The sequence below is a fragment of the Triturus cristatus genome, chromosome 7 (assembly GCF_964204655.1).
Source record: "Triturus cristatus chromosome 7, aTriCri1.1, whole genome shotgun sequence".
NCBI lineage: Eukaryota > Metazoa > Chordata > Amphibia > Caudata > Salamandridae > Triturus > Triturus cristatus.
The window spans coordinates 1444335252-1444352179 of record NC_140590.1 but is presented as its reverse complement, the minus strand read 5'-3'; the positions used below and the strand labels follow the sequence as shown (position 1 = coordinate 1444352179).

Below are 16928 nucleotides of genomic sequence, written 5' to 3'. Positions count from 1 at the left end.
AGTTAAAGTCACCCATGATCAAAACTGCTGGTGCCCCGCCCCTTCTCTGTTGTTTGGTCTCATGCTTTAACCTATTTTCTAGTTCCTGAGTTATTGATTCATTTCCTTACCCTGAGACTGAGTTGTAGATGTTAAATATCAGTAACCTTAGTCCCTGCCCCTGAAATTCGACTGCCTGGATTAGGTGTGACGACCATGAGGGTTCTGACCATGTGCCTTCCAGCTCTAGATTAACATACAGGGCTAGCCCACCCTTCGCTCTGCCCGATCTTCCGCCCCTTGCAGGGACAGAAAAACATTTAAAGCCTTCTAGTTGGTAGGCGGATGGGTCTAGTGCCCATGTCTCCTGCAAGGCTATGACATGGTACCCCTGGAGATTGCTTATCCAGTCCACACTGTCAAATTTCCCCGCCAAACCAGCAATATTCCAGGACAGTATTTTTAGGCCTTCCCTTGGTAGTTCGCTCTCCCCTTCTTCACCCTGTGTTGATGTTATGGGATCTGCTGCCCTACTCTTGGTCCCTCCCTGGCCCCCTTTGCCTGTATGTGTTTGGGTGATAACTGTCCCCTTCTCTGGGATGCTATCTAGATCCCTCCCTTCCCCATACTCCTTTACCACCCATTTAGAGGCCCTTTCCTGGGGTGATTGGGATAGTCAGTCTAGTTCTTCTAAGGATTGCAAAGGACTGAATCTGTTTGCCCACTGTGTGTAATCCTGCCCTCTCTGTCCCTCCTCTCTTGGCCAATTTCTAGCCGCTATGTTTCTTGGTCTATCCTGGGCATGGTGTAGGGGATTTGGGGCACATCTCCTGGGGTAAAAGTATCTTAGTGGTAGGGGGCATATTGTGCTAGTGTGATTTCTATTGTAGCCTCCTAGTATATATTTTACTAGCTCCGTGTCCCTAAAGTTTGCCACGATGCAGTCTCCTGCAGCATCTTTCCTCCTGCTGCCTACCCAGTTTGTTCTTCTTACTAACAGGATCTCCCCACATTCTCCTACTCTCAGGGGCCTGTGTATATTTAGCCACTTAATTGTTTTCATTTTTAACTCTGCATGTGACTCTCTCTCCCCTGCCCTAAGACCAGGTACTCCCGTAAAAACCCCCACATAAGCGGCAGCTTCAGGTGGTAAATTGATACATGTTGGTACATAGTCAGTGGGGATATCTGGGGGACTGCACCCAGTTTGGGGTTTCTCTACACAGCACTGACTTTTTACAGTCCCTTCTTGTGGGAGTGTAGGAATTGTGCTCTGTGGGGTATTTTCGCGTACGGTTACCCCCCCTAGGTTAGGGTTACCCCTGTCTCCTTGAGCCATTGCCGAGGGTGTGTCATGTAGTAGCACTATGCCACAGTCCTCGTTACTCACACAGTTGTTTCTACCTCGTGCATGTTCCCCTGTCCTGATTCCTACTGCGGGGTGATTTACTATTTGATTGGTGTCAGATGTTCCCTTACTTTTCCCCTGCTTTGCTATTTCATTTATTGCTTTGTCTAGCCTGCTTATAATTGGTTTTAGTTGGTTCACTATAAATGTTTCCATACGTTTTTGGAAATCGCCCATCACTTCTTCCAACCAACCTGGTGGGAGTTGCTGCCCTGCTATTGTACCTCTAAACTCTTCAATCACTGTCTCCCCCCTGCTTTTTGTCCCCCCTATTCCCCTGCTTTGCTTCTTTTTGTTAACTCTGCTCTTCCTGCTAGCCCCTGGTTTGGGTTTCCTGTTATTTTCCATCACTATTTCGTTTACCACTTGGGCGCAAGGGATTATATCTGTAGAATTTTCCGATGACTCATTTCCCGAAATTTCTAGAATTTCCGGTGCAATGGGTTGTATCGGTGTGTTTGGGGTGGACAAGCTTCTCTCGGTTCGTTCTATCTCCCTGTTTACTTTTTGCAGCATCAAATCAATTGCAGTGGGTTGTAACACCCCATTTAGTGCCGCACCTGGGGGATTATCAGACCGAGATGACTGGGTTTTACTTGTGGCAGATCGTGTTTTAGTTTTGTTAGACATACCCAAAGTTTCAACAAAGTCAGTTTAAAAGGAACTATAGCACCATGAGCTCCCTACTGCCCTGGTTGTTCCAGCAATTGGTCAGATGGCCTACTTTTTATCCCTACCGTGTGTGTGAATGGGTGGCTTCCCCCGAACTCAGTGTATTCAGTAGTCCTTACCAACAGGCTATTATTGGTGTTTGGAAGGAGCAATCCACTCCCTGGGGGAAGAATGTCCATACAGTTCACAGTTTGTGTCTCTTTTCTCGAATACCTTTATCGTAGACACAAGGGGGGTGATCCAGCCCAGCCTCTTCAGTCACTGATGGGCACGGATGAACCCACCCTTGTCCCAGGCTTCTCCCGGTGCTCCCGCGTACTCCCTCAAGCCGAGGATCCTGGGTAGTGTAGTTTCTGCCCCTCCACTGCGGCCGCACTCGAGGATGCTGCGGCGGCGAGGGGGACCCAGGTAAGCTTCAAAGGACACCAGGCACCAACAGGTCAGCTGTACTTTACATTGCTATGTCCCCAAAGTTTTAGCAAGGCTCCTCGCTCCACCGGGATGTTCGCGGCCTTATGAGCGCCACCAATCGCGTTGTGGACGTGCCCCCGGGCGGCTTTCCTCAAGCCGAAGATCCTGGGTAGTGTAGTTTCTACCCCTCCACTGCGGCCGCACTCCAGGATGCTGCGGCGGCGAGGGGGACCCAGGCAAGCTTCAAAGGACACCGCACACCAGCAGGTCAGGTCAGCTGTACTTACAGCGCAGGAAGTTTTAGCAAGGCTAACTTCCTGCGGGACACTAAAGCGTGTCTCGCAGGATACCACAGGCTTAAACAAGTTCGTATCTGAAGAGAGGAGTCACAGCAGGTAAAGCACTGCTCAGCTTTTGCCAAAATAAAACATGCACCGACTCACTCTATGGGTAAGGTATCTCTCTCCCTGTCACAGCCGTCGTCTCCCCGGCGTCTCAACTCACGCTTCGTAGAACGAACGCACCAGGGACCAGTCGGGCGCCTCCAGCTCCAGCTCAAGGTAAGTCCTGGAATAAGTTCCAGCAGCTGTAGTGAAAACACTCCTCAGGCTCACCTCACCTCACCTCGCCTCGCCTCAATTTCAAGTGTAGCAACGATATATTTGGCCTCAGAGGTGCCTCCAGATGCAAACAAACAAGCATCCCAGGGTGGGAATTCACGCTCTTTGTCCATTCAATCCTGTGACCGGATTATTCACCATATATTTGTATTTATACTCTGTGGACACACTACCTCTCTTCAGTATCAGCCTAGGTTAATGGAAGTGCAGTAACTTTCCTCAAGTTTCACTTCTGTTATTATGAAGGCTGTGCAAACTAGCATTGGCAAAGCCAATGGATCACACCTATACGACAGCTATTGTCTTTGACAATGTCTTTTAGCCATGTTCTATAGCAGTGTGGCCGTGCAGCATGGCTAAACGTTTTATAAAAAGCACTATGAGATAACCAGCGCTGGCCGTGTCATAGCTGTTTCTTTTCTTATGGCAGGTGGGGGGACAGAGGGATGCAGGGTAGAATGGAACCAGCAACATGGAGAATGAGAAGGTAGGAGGGAACAAGTAACACAGACAATGGGGGGGGCAAAAAAAGCACTATCAGTGACCGGCAGTGGCTGCGTCATAATGCTTTCTTAATGGTGGGTGAGGGGGGACCGCAGACAACAAGAGGAAACAAGCAGCACAGAAGCTGGTGGGTGGGCAATATTCAAGAAGCAAGAACAATGGGGATGGTGGGAGAGATTAAGAAGCAACACAGACAACGGGGTGGGAGAGATTAGGAAGGATCGCTGTCAACGGGTGGGAGAGAGGTATTAAGAAGCAGCATGGATAATGGGTGTATGGGATATATTAAGAAGCAGCAGGGAAAACAATGAAGAAGCAACACTGACAGCGGGTGGGTAAGAGGGAGGGATTAAGAAGCAATATGGACAATTTAGAATGTAACACGGACAACAGGTGGGTAGGAGTATTTAGAAGCAACACAGACAATGGAGGTGAAAGTAAAGAGGAAGACAGTCAAAGACAGGAAGTAAAGAAGCAAGACTGATAACCGGGATAGGAGGGAAGAAGCACCGAGACCACCCTCCTCCCCCCCACAGACGACGTCCGTAGCTTCGTCGACCGCGGTCAAACCGCAGCCCTCATTCTCCTGGAACTCTCAACCGCTTTCAACAATGTTTCGGATTGCACCCTGTGCACAAGACTTCATGACGCTGGCATCCGTGGCAAAGCCCTGGAATATATCCATTCCCTCCTTACCGGCAGAATACAGAGAGCCAGGCTACCACCGTACCTCTCTGAATCCCCAGAGATCAGCTGCGGAGTGCCTCAGGGCTCCTCCCTTAGCCCCACTCTCTTCAACATCTACTTGGCCTCGCTCGCAGCGATCATCAGGAATCACAGACTCAACATCATCTCTACGCCGGAGACACCCAGCTGATTCTCTCCCTCACCAGCGAACCTACAGTTGCCAAGAACAACTTTCACAACTGGATGAAGGCAGTTACCACCTGGATGAAGAACAGCTGCCTCAAGCTCAACTCTGAGAAAACCAAAGTCCTCCTCCTGGACTCCTGGTGGCCCACAGCACTTGGGGCCCCCCACCCACAGAACACGCACGGAGCCCCAGCATCATCCTGGACTCCTCACTCACCATGAGCCACCAGACTAACGCTGTCTCATCATCCTGTTTCCACATACTATGCCTGCTCCGAAAGATCTTCAAGTGGATCCTCATCGATTCCAGTAGGACAGTCACCCATGCACTCATCATCAGCAGAATTGGCTACAGCAACGCACTCTACGCCAGCATCACCAAGAAACTCCACAAGAAACTGCAGAACATTCAGAACGGCTCCGCCAGATGCATCCTCAACATCCCCAGCCATAGCCACATCATATGCCACCTGAGAGACCTCCACTGGCTCCCAGTCAACAAAAGGATCACCTTCATGCTCCTCACACACGCCCTACATAATGCGTATCTCAATCACTGCCTCAAATTCCATGCACCCACCAGAGACCTCCGCTCCACCCAACTGGCCCTGGCAACCGCCCCATGTATCCACGAGACCACGGCCAGAGGAAGATCCTTCTCCTACCTCGCAGCAAAGACCTGGAACACCCTGCCTCTCCACCTCAGGCAATCACCGTCACTGCCTCAATTCAGGAAGGACCTCGAGACCTGGCTCTTTGACTGAACCACAGCGACTTTGCCAGACCAGCAGTCCCCCCCCCCCCCCCCCCCCACAACCCCGCCGCAGTGCCTTCAGACCAATACGGTGAGTAGTTGCACTTTAGGCCACCGGATTGATTGATTGAAGCAACACGGACAATGACTACAAGGGAAGTGGAAAGAAAAAAATAGTACCTTAATCACAGCGTGAGCAGCAGAAGGACACTCATCAAAATGAAGCAATCAGTACTTGGTCCATGCTCCAAATGAGAGAAGAGAAAGTGAAACCTGTACACGCTGGCCGCTTAGGAGGCTGCAAATAAGAGTGACAATGAGGCCTGTGAATGGTAAGCAATAGTTGGGCTCCAAGCCTTTTTTAGTAAACAAAATGTGTTGCAAGCGACAGCACATATGCTGCCTTAGGCGCGACCTAAAAACTTCAACTGAAAAAGTGCAATACTGACAATGTGTAGAATAGATGGTAGAAAGAAGAAATGATACAAAAGTAATAATTGTACTCAAAGAACTGACTCTCAATCACACCTGAGGACTTCTTTTTATATTGAGAGCTCACTTGCCCCAAATAAAAACTGTTAGAAATAGTGCAAGAGTTAAAGAGACCAGCAGCACTTCTTCCAATGAGCTAAGCAATACCAGCCATCACATACTGGTTCTCTACTAACATCAACCTAATCTATCAAGACATCTCCGATGGTGCAATGTCACTAACAAGTTTTTTTCTCTAATGTACTGCTCAAGTATGCAAGTTCCATGAGCCACTGCAAACTGAGCTTGTCCGCAGTTTGATGCTAGATATCTGTGTCCTAGCACAAGGGTCAGCACCTGCCAACAAATATGCAAATGTTCAAGCTCCCAGATTGTTGAGTGTCACTCAACAATCTTAAAAGACTTGCCTAGTCAGTCTTGCACATCTATGACACTCTGATAACTCTTCAACACCACTTGTCTCTGTATTGTCTCAATTTACTCCACTTGAAGCTTCGGAGCTTTACCTTGCAACAATTCTGTGCTAATTGGGTAATCTTACAAGAGATGTTGAGTTTAGATCCTTTGAGACCCTTATTTTACTACTTGACATCTAAGCTGCCTGCAGATAGTTTAATCTTGCTAAATTGCATTTGGCACCAAGTTCGGGACTGGTAGAAACCTGATTTTGAAAGACCTGCCGTCATCAGCTACAATGAAGGCTTTTAGCTACCGCCTCCAAACTTAAGCGAAAAGAGGCCAGAGTTGCACACTCCTTCATTCAATGTTTAACAGATTTTCTTGTTCTATTGTATTAAAGCCTTTAGATTAAAATATTACAACTATACTGATGACACACAAATTGTGTTTCAGCTTCTTAGCACACATCGGTTCTATTACAGTGACACTGCTAATTATTGGATGAGTCTGATAAACGAACCTCAGTCTCTCCAAAATTAGGTCATCTGCTCCCACTCTTACAACTGGTCATTGTTATCTAATGCCTTTTTTCAGGGCCTGGTCCATCCCTACAGTTAAAAAGGTATCATTCTTAACTGTTCCGTGCACCGCATGATCACATCCGGTATTAAATCTGGATTCTATCATCCATACCGAATGGCAGTACTTTCCACTCCGTATTTGATATCTGCAGGCGTTTCTCTGGGTCTACATTTATACCAAAGTAATCAATTAACCCAAAAAAGGTTCTAAAACAACAATAGGTGTACCAGACCTTAAACACATTCCAGTTACATCTTCAATATATTTGCAAACCATTTCATTAGAAACTTGGTAGAAATTGGATGTCTGTTCCGTAGATGAAGGAATATCTGTTACATAAGTTATATGACTAACCCATATGTGGGGATACAGAACATAAAGTTACCCATGAAAATAAAGCGTGGACAGTGCAGATAATCTGCTACTTAGAAGTCTGTTGAACACTTAAGTGGATTAATGACTGACCACTTTATAATTCGATAGTGCTGTTTTTACAGCTAGTTTCCTTGAAGAAACTATGCCTGTCGTGAAACTTTTTGGCTGTGGGTTTTTAGTAGTGCATTTCATGATTTATGTAAGATAGTTTCTTTCTTAACCTTATTAATACATGCAATGGCACTCAAAAAATAATGGTAAATATGATTCACATATCTATTACATGTTGATGATGAGACAAACATTGATTTGGTAATGGTACACAAACAATAATGATAAATGTGATTCTAATATTTATTACATATTGATGATTACACAAACATCAATTTTCTTTTAATGAGATTGATCTATTGTAAGTAATAAAATTCATTTTGAGAATTCGGAATTGCATTTTCGATTTTCTTAGGTGCACTTGCAGGATTTAAAAATACATACTTCTTATTGCCTTTGAATGATATTGACAATTTATACAGTGCATTAACAAAACATTTTCCTCGAGTATTTAAAAAATAGCTGCTACTGTTACCCATCTCAATGTATGATACTCATTTTATGATCGGTGCATTAGCAGGAACACCTGAGTAACCCATGCCAGAACCCTAACTTGGTGCCTGTGCAGTAAACCGATGTCAGCGGCAGGATCTCAATCCAGATAGGTTCATCACTGTCCTAAACTGTCCTAAACTCTCACTTGTATAATTATTGATCATAAAGTCGACTGGTATATTGTCATACATAGGGGATAGTAAAAAAGAAAAAGAAAAATCATAATTAGGTTTAGTGTACATGGAATCCATACATGAATGCCCTGCAGACAAGAGCTTTTATTGTGTTTGTAGTGAGGCCAGAACAAACCACTTCCCTGTTCGGCAAATCTAAATGCCGGGTATATTTCTAAAGAAATAAGTTGGTATGCAGATGGGAAAAAACTAAACAGAAAAGGCGCAGCCTAACCTGTTCTCCAAGCCACATGTTGTTTATGAACCCATCTGCCACGGCTGGTATACAACAGAATTTTGAAAACTATCAGGACATCGTAGGCAGCTGCCTTACAGCAACTCCAACAAGCATTGGCATAGCCAATAGGTCTCGCCTTTGGGACCTTATAAGTGTTTAGCCATGCAACAGTTGCATAGCTAAATACTTATAAGGTCCCAAAAGCGAGACCTATTGGCTATGCCAATGCTTGTTCTGATTGAAGAAAGTCCTCTGTATAGCTGAATCCTTGTTCTGCATTTGCTTTTAAAATATGCGAGTGGCACAGATGTGTGCGTTGTGCTCAGTAGCTTGAAAGAATCAATAGTGTACATGTGTTAAGGCATGTATCTATCATTTTAATTTTGATAGCGCTTGTGTTTAAAAGTGCCATAGGTAAAAATGCATACAATTGAACAAAAAATGAGTTGTTAGCAGTGCATAATACAATGAGGAAACCTATTCTGGAGCAACAATATGTGCCAATCATTGTACGATGGGGTATAGAACACGTCAGTAATTACTTTTTATTAACTTATAAAAAGAGAAAAAAAAAAGCAAATAAACAAGGGGTAGATGGCAGACCACGCTTTAATGCAATAAAAGAATCAGAGAGGGAAACAGTCACAGAGGAGCCACTAAACATGGAAAAAGAGAGAACATATGAAAGGGGTGAGACGGTTGCTATTGAATGACAGGAGAGTAAATGTAGGAAAAGGAAAGCGATTGGAAAGGTGTAATTTCTAGCCAAGAAATTGAAAACACAAAATTAGGAAGTCACTTGAAGCAAGAAAAAAAGAGAAAGAGAAACGTGCACAACATAAACATACATTGGCAAAGCTAATAGGCCTGGGTATATTGTCGTGACACATGCACCAGTGCTTTACTTTTAACATTAAAAGTAAAGCGCGGGTGCCACGATTATAGCAAAAGTAAAGAAATAGATGTTTGTTTCTATTTCTTTACTTTTGCTATTATCGCGGCACCGGCGCTTTACTTTTTAATGTTTAAAGTAAAGCACCGGTGCCGCGATTAGCAAGCTAAAAATGCTACCGCCGGCCCCAGCTTGCAGTGCATGGGCGCGAGTGGTGCCCGCGCAGCAGTAATCACGCCATATGGCGCCTCTGCTGAAGCGCGCGCCCCCGCACATGCACTGCAAGCTGTAGCCGGCGGTAGCATTTTTTAAAGCCCTTACTAAAGTCTCTCCGAGCAGCGCATGCGCGCTGACTCAGCGAGACCTAAAAATGACAGTAAGCGAGCACCACACCGGCCTAAAAAATACCTTGTTAATAAGTGCAAGGAGCACTTTAACAACAAAAATAAATATGTCCTCAGGGGCTCTACAATCCTTATGGGAGAACTGTACACCTATATACCTAAGTGACACAGGAAGCTAAAAAAAAAATAAAAACACAGAGAGGCTTGGAAACAAAGCAAGATTTGACAGATTTACAGTGACTGTCTTGTTAACTCAAAGAAAAAGCGAGTCCTGTAAAGTGAGTATAAGTGAATGATAACAAACAGTACAGTACCTAGAGTGAAGTGCCTTTCAACGCTGCTAAGCAGCCCTACATACCTGTCAACAAGTTGACTCTGGAACGAGGCTGGGGCGGGCTAGATGTCTAAGAGGATGAGCCTGTTCTGGCACTTGCAGTTTCCTGCTGCCCGTTAAACGTATGCCTTTGAAGTGCCAGCAAGAAAGTGCTAGACCGGGATGCATTCATTTTAGTCCTGCATATAAAGCCTGGTCTGCCTCAACCCGGCACACGAGAGACGGGGCATCTTGCCAACTATGAATGAAGTTTCCTATCACGGAATAAGTAGCGCTCAGCTACTTTCAAGCGCAGCTGGAGGCGCCTCTGCGCTCACGGTCTGGAGGGCACGCTGAGGGCAGGGGGGCCGCTTTGCCCCGTTGTTCTGCTGCGGCCCGGGGGCTCTCCGCCTTTATGAGGAAGATGCTCAAAGCCACAGACGAATCCTGGGCTCAGTTCCAAAGGAGCCTAGGCGACCACGACTACCCGGAAACTTCAACGAGATTGTAGAAGCACGTGACCCGCCCTCGGAGAGGATGCCGGGAAGGTCACGAGGCAGCAGGCAGTGGAGTGGAAAAGGAATTTTGTTCTCGAATCGCAATGCCAACTTTAGGAACACGAGAGAAAAAACGCATTTCAGGCCATAGAAACAATTAACGTGTTATTTGATCATTGTAGTGCATTGTGAAGCAGAATATTTTAGGAATGTCTAGCGGACAATAAGTTAAGACATCAACATTTTTGCTTAAAGAATATAGGACCCGTTTAATAAATATGTTGCTGCGTGGAGGTGTTACTTTTTCGTGAGAGCCCTTGGCTTACTTCTAAGTGCCCGGCATAAAATCAGAGACTTACTCCTAGAAATTAGGAGTAAGCTAGGAGCACTCCAAGAGTAGGTTACAGCAAATGCGTTATGAGTCGAGGGCCTTAGAGTTGATGATAGACGGTGTAGTTATTTCTAGTACAATTTTGGTTGTTATGCTATTTGTAAATGGCTCAAACATCCCCGGACAAGGAAAGGAAGTGATCGCTTTGTTTTCTGCGGATGGGACCTTTCAAAGTTCTGTAAGACACCCACAGTGAACACCTTGCTGGGGCCTGGTTCACAGTAACTAAGTGCGGGAACCCTTATTTAGATACTCACTGTACTGAATTCCTTGTCTTTGGCGCGAGCATGCGCATGACGTTGCAGACAGTCCTTAAAGGGAATGCGAACATGGATGTCGACTGAATGTAGCATTCTTTAAAAAAAAGATGAAATATCAGAATAGATCCCAGGATAACTAAAGTTTAGTGTTTCATAGTGAATGGCGAGGCCATATAAGTCCTCAGTCTCACTGATGACTAGAGACAGGAAGCTACTGGATACATACTGTGACTCTAGGGATGTTTGAGGCCTTCACGCAAGTGGTCTTTGACCTCTTAGCCGGGGTCTCATCCAAGGGTTGGATAGAACTGGGCTATTTTCAAGACCCTGAGGGTTGGATCGTTCATCTCTTGATGGTTGTTTCGTGCAGCAGTATCCTTCTGAGGTGCATGTAATGTTGGCATTCCATATTAGTAGTGTCACAAAGGTAACTTTTATTTCCATTTCTCTGACGAGTTGTGCTTTAAAAGACACCCGTAACAGACGTCCTGTATGTAAAACCTCTATCATTCAGCAGTTTATATAACTGTATGATAAGCACCCGTAGTTTGCCATTATGTTTCATTAGTTCTTGTGTGTCTGTCAACCTCAGCATGTCGACATAAGGGGCCGCAGGGTTGACTCTGAACAGATGGTCGAAATGTGTGGGTAGACCTGCTTATGTAACATGATGTTCAGGCCTTCTCTTAACATTTGCTTCTGCAGGATGAAGTTTCTTTATTATTGTTCATGTAGGCCCCCAAACAGGCCACGGTGATTATTAAGGAATGACTGTTGAGGATGGAATATGGTTAATTTATTTTTAAGGAAGGACTGAAAAAGCCAAAAGGCCTGGTTTCAATGCTCTATACCATTCAAACCCAAGTATACACAAATGCATACCCACTATTTGTGCTTTGTCATTTTCAAACTTGGTGTATGGCGCAGCAAGCTTGGCAAATGACAAAAAATAGGGCACACACATAGAAGGCACAGAAAGAGGCATGCTGCACAGAGACAAAGCACAAGTTGTCAATGTGAATTTGTGTATGTGTTTACACGTGTAAACACATATACAAATGCACATCGGGTCTGTTATGTTTGTCAATACATGGTTATATTTACCAATGGGGTGCCTACATGCAAAACCCAGACCTATTGCTTGCAGGGCCATTTAAATTGAGCTGCATCGCTATTATGATGCTCCACAAACCAAAATCAGTTTGGGGTTACTGGTGTCGCTGGTCAAAGACGGCATGGCTTAGCATTTCGAGCTGACCAAGGGGATTGGTGCCAGTCTATAGTGGCACATTGTGCAAAAGAAGAAATAAAGGAATTCAGTCTAAAGTAATTATCGCAGAGATTAATTCAAGTATTCCACGCTTATTTTTAAGTCTCGCCTGGCGTATGCTGCGCAGACATGTGCAGTCTCGCGGGCGAGATTTAATGATTTAGGGTAGCTTTCACTAGCTGGTTTTAAGCCCCGCCCCTCTTTTCCATTGGCTGGCGTCACCGTTTATGGTTAACGGTGGCCAGCCATTGGAAAAGAGCTTCCAGTGACGTACACTTTTCTCTTTTAGAGTCGTCCCAGTTGGACTGGCTACCCCGACTTACTGCTGGCGTAAAAGGTTTGTTATCTTTATGGGGCCAAACACATGGCCCCATAAAGATAAGAAAACTTTTAGCACAAAAGGAAGTCAGGCGAGCCAGTCCAACTGGGACGGCTCTAAAAGAGAAAAGTGTCTCTGGCTTCTCTGGTGACTTTAACAACCGTGGGCGCTATACCCCGACATTGTCACGTGAGTGCTTGTGTCTCACTCTTCGCCAACCAGCAGGAAGTGCGTGAATCTTCTGGGAGCGAGGGGCACTTATGGAGGGGAGAGAGTGTATCGCCCATGAGCACGAGAGTACCTCTGAGGCACGTGACAGTGAGTGCACGTGTGAGGGCGTGTGAGATCCGCAGAGCCGTGTTTTTTGTCTTGCGATTTTATATAGCTCGAACTCAACCTGGAGGTATCATGGCGCTATACACGAGCACCAGCTGTTGCAGACGGGCACATCCATGTTTTGTTAGGTGTGGAGAGATGAAGTGATTTGCCCAGAATCACAAGAGTTTGAGCCGCAGAGACTCGAACCTGATAACCCAGCTTCGAGGTCATATGCTCTAACCGTTAGGCCACATCCTAATGCGTCCGGCCTGCAGGGACAGGGGGCCATGTACTTTCACTCCAGAGTGTGTCACTCCGGGGCGTGTCACTCTTACATTTGTCAGTCCTGTGTGTCTCTCCTGAGGTTATCACTCCTGGATGTATCACTACTGGGTGTGTCATTACTGAGGGTGTCACTCCTGAGTGTGTCACTGGGGAGTGGGGGAGAGCAAACAACCCCATACTGGTCACCATGTTCTATTTGTATGCCGATGCTTGTTTAAACCCGAGAGGCGCTTGGTGGGTGCTATACCCCAACCTTGTCACGTGAGAGCTTGTGTCTCACTCTTCGCCAACCAGCAGGAAGTGCGTGAATCTTCTGGGAGAGAGAGGCACTTATGGAGGGGATAGAGTACATCCCCCACAAGCCGAGAGTACTTCTGAGGCACGTGACAGTGAGTGTATGTGTGAGGGCGTGTAAGATCCGCAGAGCCGTGTTTTTTGTCTTGCAGTTTTATATAGCTCAAACTCGACCCGGAGGTATCATGGCGCTTTACACGAGCACCAGCTGTTCCAGATGGGCACAACCATGTTTTGTTAGGCGTGGAGAGATGAAGTGATTTGCCCAGAATCACAAGAGGTTGAGCCGCAGAGACTCAAACCTGGTTACCCAGCTTCGAGGTTGTACGCTCTAACTGTTAGGCCACATCTTAATGAGTCCAGCCTGCAGGGACAGGGGCCCATGTACTTACACTCCAGAGTGTGTCAGTCTTAAGTTTGTCAGTCCCGTGTGTCTCTCCTGAGGTTATCACTCATGGATGTATCACTACCGGGTGTGTCATTACTGGGTGTGTCATTACTGAGGGTGTCACTCCTGAGTGTGTCAGTGGGGCGTGGGGTAGAGCAAACAACCCCATACTGGTCACCGTGTTCTATTTGTATGACGATGCTTGTTTAAACCCGAGATGCGCTTGGTGGGCGCTATACCCCGACTTTGTCACGTGAGAGCTTGTGTCTCACTCTTTGCCAACCAGCAGGAAGTGCGTGAATCTTCTGGGAGCGAGGGGCACTTATGGAGGGGGGAGAGTGCATCCCCCACGAGCACAAGAGCATCTCTGAGGCCTGTGACAGTGAGTGCACATGTGAGGGCGTGTGAGATCCGCAGAGCCGTGTTTTTTGTCTTATAGGTTTATATAGCTCGAACTGAACCCGGAGGTATCAGGGCGCTTTACACGAGCACCAGTTGTTCCAGACGGGCACATCCATGTTTTGTTAGGCGTGGGGAGATGAAGTGATTTGCCCAGAATCACAAGATGTTGAGCCGCAGAGACTCAAACCTGATTACCAAGCTTCGAGGTCGTACGCTCTAGCCGTTAGGCCACATCTTATTGATGCGGCCGCGAGACGCGATATGTGGTGGGGGAGGGGGAGAAGCGGGAGTTGTGAGCGCGCGCGGCCAATGCTTGGAAAAACAAGTATTGAAAATGCAATAGGTCTCGCCTTTGATTAAGTTAAAGCCATTGGCTTTGCTAATGGTATTGTGTAGCAAAGCAAATGGCTTTAACTTAATAAAAGGCGAGACCTATTGCATTTTTAATGCTTGTTTTTATTTTTTTTCAGATGCTAAAACTGTGGTTACTTCTTGCTCACACTTGTCTTTCCTACTGAGGTGACAGCTGCTGCTGTGGTTCTTGCTGTGTTGGCAGCTGTTATTTTACTTGTAGCTAATGCAACTGCCCCTGCCTCACTGGCAGCCGTTGTTGCTGTTGTGTCCCTGCTGTGGTGGCAGCTATAGTCACAGCTGGATCCCTGTTGCGATCACCGCTGTTTCAGGATCTGGGTGCAGCTGTTTTGACAGTTAAGTTACTGCTGTTGCCATTTTGTAGTTGCAGCTGTTGTTGCTACAGTGGTAGTGGCTGTTGTTGCTGCTGTGGTCTCTGCTGTGATTGAAGCTATTTTGACAGCTGTTGTTGCTGTCATAGGAATATGACACTTTACCCCACCCACGTTTACAACGTGTGCCATTACCCCGCATTTTTTACTCCGCGAAATATTTTACAACGCAGGGCTTTACAACTCAATCCATTACAACGCATTCCCCATTACAACACAATTTACTATTCTAACTCCACCAGGGCATTACTTTGGGGAATGCGTTGTAATGGTTTGCGGTGTAAAGCCGTGCATTGTAAAAGATTTTGCGGGGTAAAAAATGCGGGGTAATGGCATGCGTTATAACGTATTCGTAGTAAAGGATGTTTACCCTGTCATAGTGGCAGCTTGTTTGATGCTGTGGTCCCTGATATGGCTACAGCAGTGGTTATTGCTCTGTACCCTGCCATGGCAGCAGCTGTTATCACTCCGGTTGTCCACAATGTCCCCGCTGATGAGGTTCCTGCTCTGCTTCCAGCTGTTGCAGATGCTGTTGTGATGGCTATTGCTGAGCTGTTATTGATGCTGTGATGGCATCTGATGGTGAGGTTGTTCTTGCGGTTTTTACTGCTTTTGTCATTACTATGGATCCTTTTATTTTTGTGACTGTTGTAGCTGTTGTCTACTGTTGCGGCTGTTGCTATCACGTTAGCTCCAACTACGCTTACACCTTGTGTCACTGCCATACTGGCAGCTCCTTTGGCTACTATGGTCCTTGCCATGTTGGCAAATGTATCCTCTACTGCAGTCCCTGCTGCAGCTATAGTAGTTGTTGTTGCTGTTATCCCTGCGGTTGCTGGCATTTCCCTGAATTGGTGGAAGCTGTGATCACTGCTGAGGTCATTGATGTTTCAGCAGCTATGTCTGCTGCTGTCATTGCTTCTGTGATCCCTGCTGTGTATAATTGCACACATCAACACTGAAACTCCTCTCTCTATTCTCTTGTTTGCCACCACGAGAGTTCTTGCAAATAGCTAACGCTGTATCAAACCAGACCCAAAAAAAAGACCATTGACATAGTGTTGTTGAAGTAAGAACAAGTTGCATTGGTCCGAATGTTATTGAACGTCAACTATTGTGTAAATAGAGCATGTGCAGAGCCAATGTACTGGATGCTCTAGTGAGGAGTTTATAATGTTGAAAAAGCTGTCTGTGAGAATCAAGTAGGTGAATTACAGCTACTGATGACAGGAAAGAAGATTGATGGCAGCCTGCTGAGTAGAGCCGAAGAAGTAGACTTTGCAGAGTTTGCTGTGTAAGGCAACTGTATAAGACAGTCACTCTCAGACCTCCACTTTGTTACTGCAGTAGGGATTGCCAGGTGCCATGCCTCAAGGCAAAGCAGGAGTGTAGCCTTCATAAGACCCGAAATGGATGTGGTGTACACCCTAAACTATGAAATGACATAGATTTATAAGAGCACAACTTCTACAACAAGGCATCAAGGCACTAAAAGAAGAAATGCTCCCAAAGACAGAAAAGGAGCATTCTCATATCATATAAGGAGAATTGCTAGCAATTAATTCAAGGGTGAAAAGCCAGGCGTTGAATGCTTTCCAAAAGATATTGTGTTCCTGCAAATCAATGCTAGATCGTGGGATACATTTCCACAGTTTTGCTGCGGCCACAGAAAAGGCTCTGCCTCCCCGCCTGGTCTTCCAGAATCTAGGAACTACTACAAGATTATAACTGGCAGACCAAAGCTGTCTAGAGGGGATATATCTCTGGAAATTGTTGTTAATTCTCTGGGTCCGGTATTTTGCATCGCCCTAAGAACAATTCATAAGGCCTTAAAGGTGATGCGTTTGTTCACAGCTATCCAATGCAGTTTGGAGATCCCAATCAAAGACTGATTGATGTTTAGGAATTTCTAGTCCAGTCTCGCTGCTGCATTCTGCACAAGCTGTAGATTCGCTTTTGCCGATTTATTGATCCCCAAATAAAGTGCATTGCAATGGTCTAACCTAGAAGAAATCAAGGCAATAACTACCTGCTTGCGAGCTTGCAGAGGGATAAAAGGGAACACCTTTCTCAAGGTCGGAATAATCCAAAAACATAGGATACAGGACGATTGTCCTGAAGGTGAA

At 45.9% G+C, this 16928-nt stretch overlaps 2 protein-coding genes across 3 annotated transcripts in view; one reads left to right on the top strand and one right to left on the bottom strand.

Annotated features, from left to right (window-relative positions):
• LPIN3 (lipin 3) overlaps positions 1-10171 on the bottom strand; it is a 319561-nt gene extending 309390 nt beyond the window's left edge. The window contains exons 1-2 of one of the 2 annotated variants that reach the window (XM_085619184.1): positions 9681-10144; positions 5402-5519 (exon numbers count right to left, since the gene is read on the bottom strand). The gene's annotated coding sequence lies outside the window, so the exon portion shown is untranslated. Of the gene's footprint in view, positions 1-5401; positions 5520-9680 lie in introns of both variants that reach the window. The other variant, XM_085619183.1, reaches the window with a different exon arrangement.
• Positions 1-16928, top strand: part of MYL9 (myosin light chain 9) — a 95456-nt gene that overhangs the window by 14993 nt on the left and 63535 nt on the right. The window lies entirely within an intron of this gene.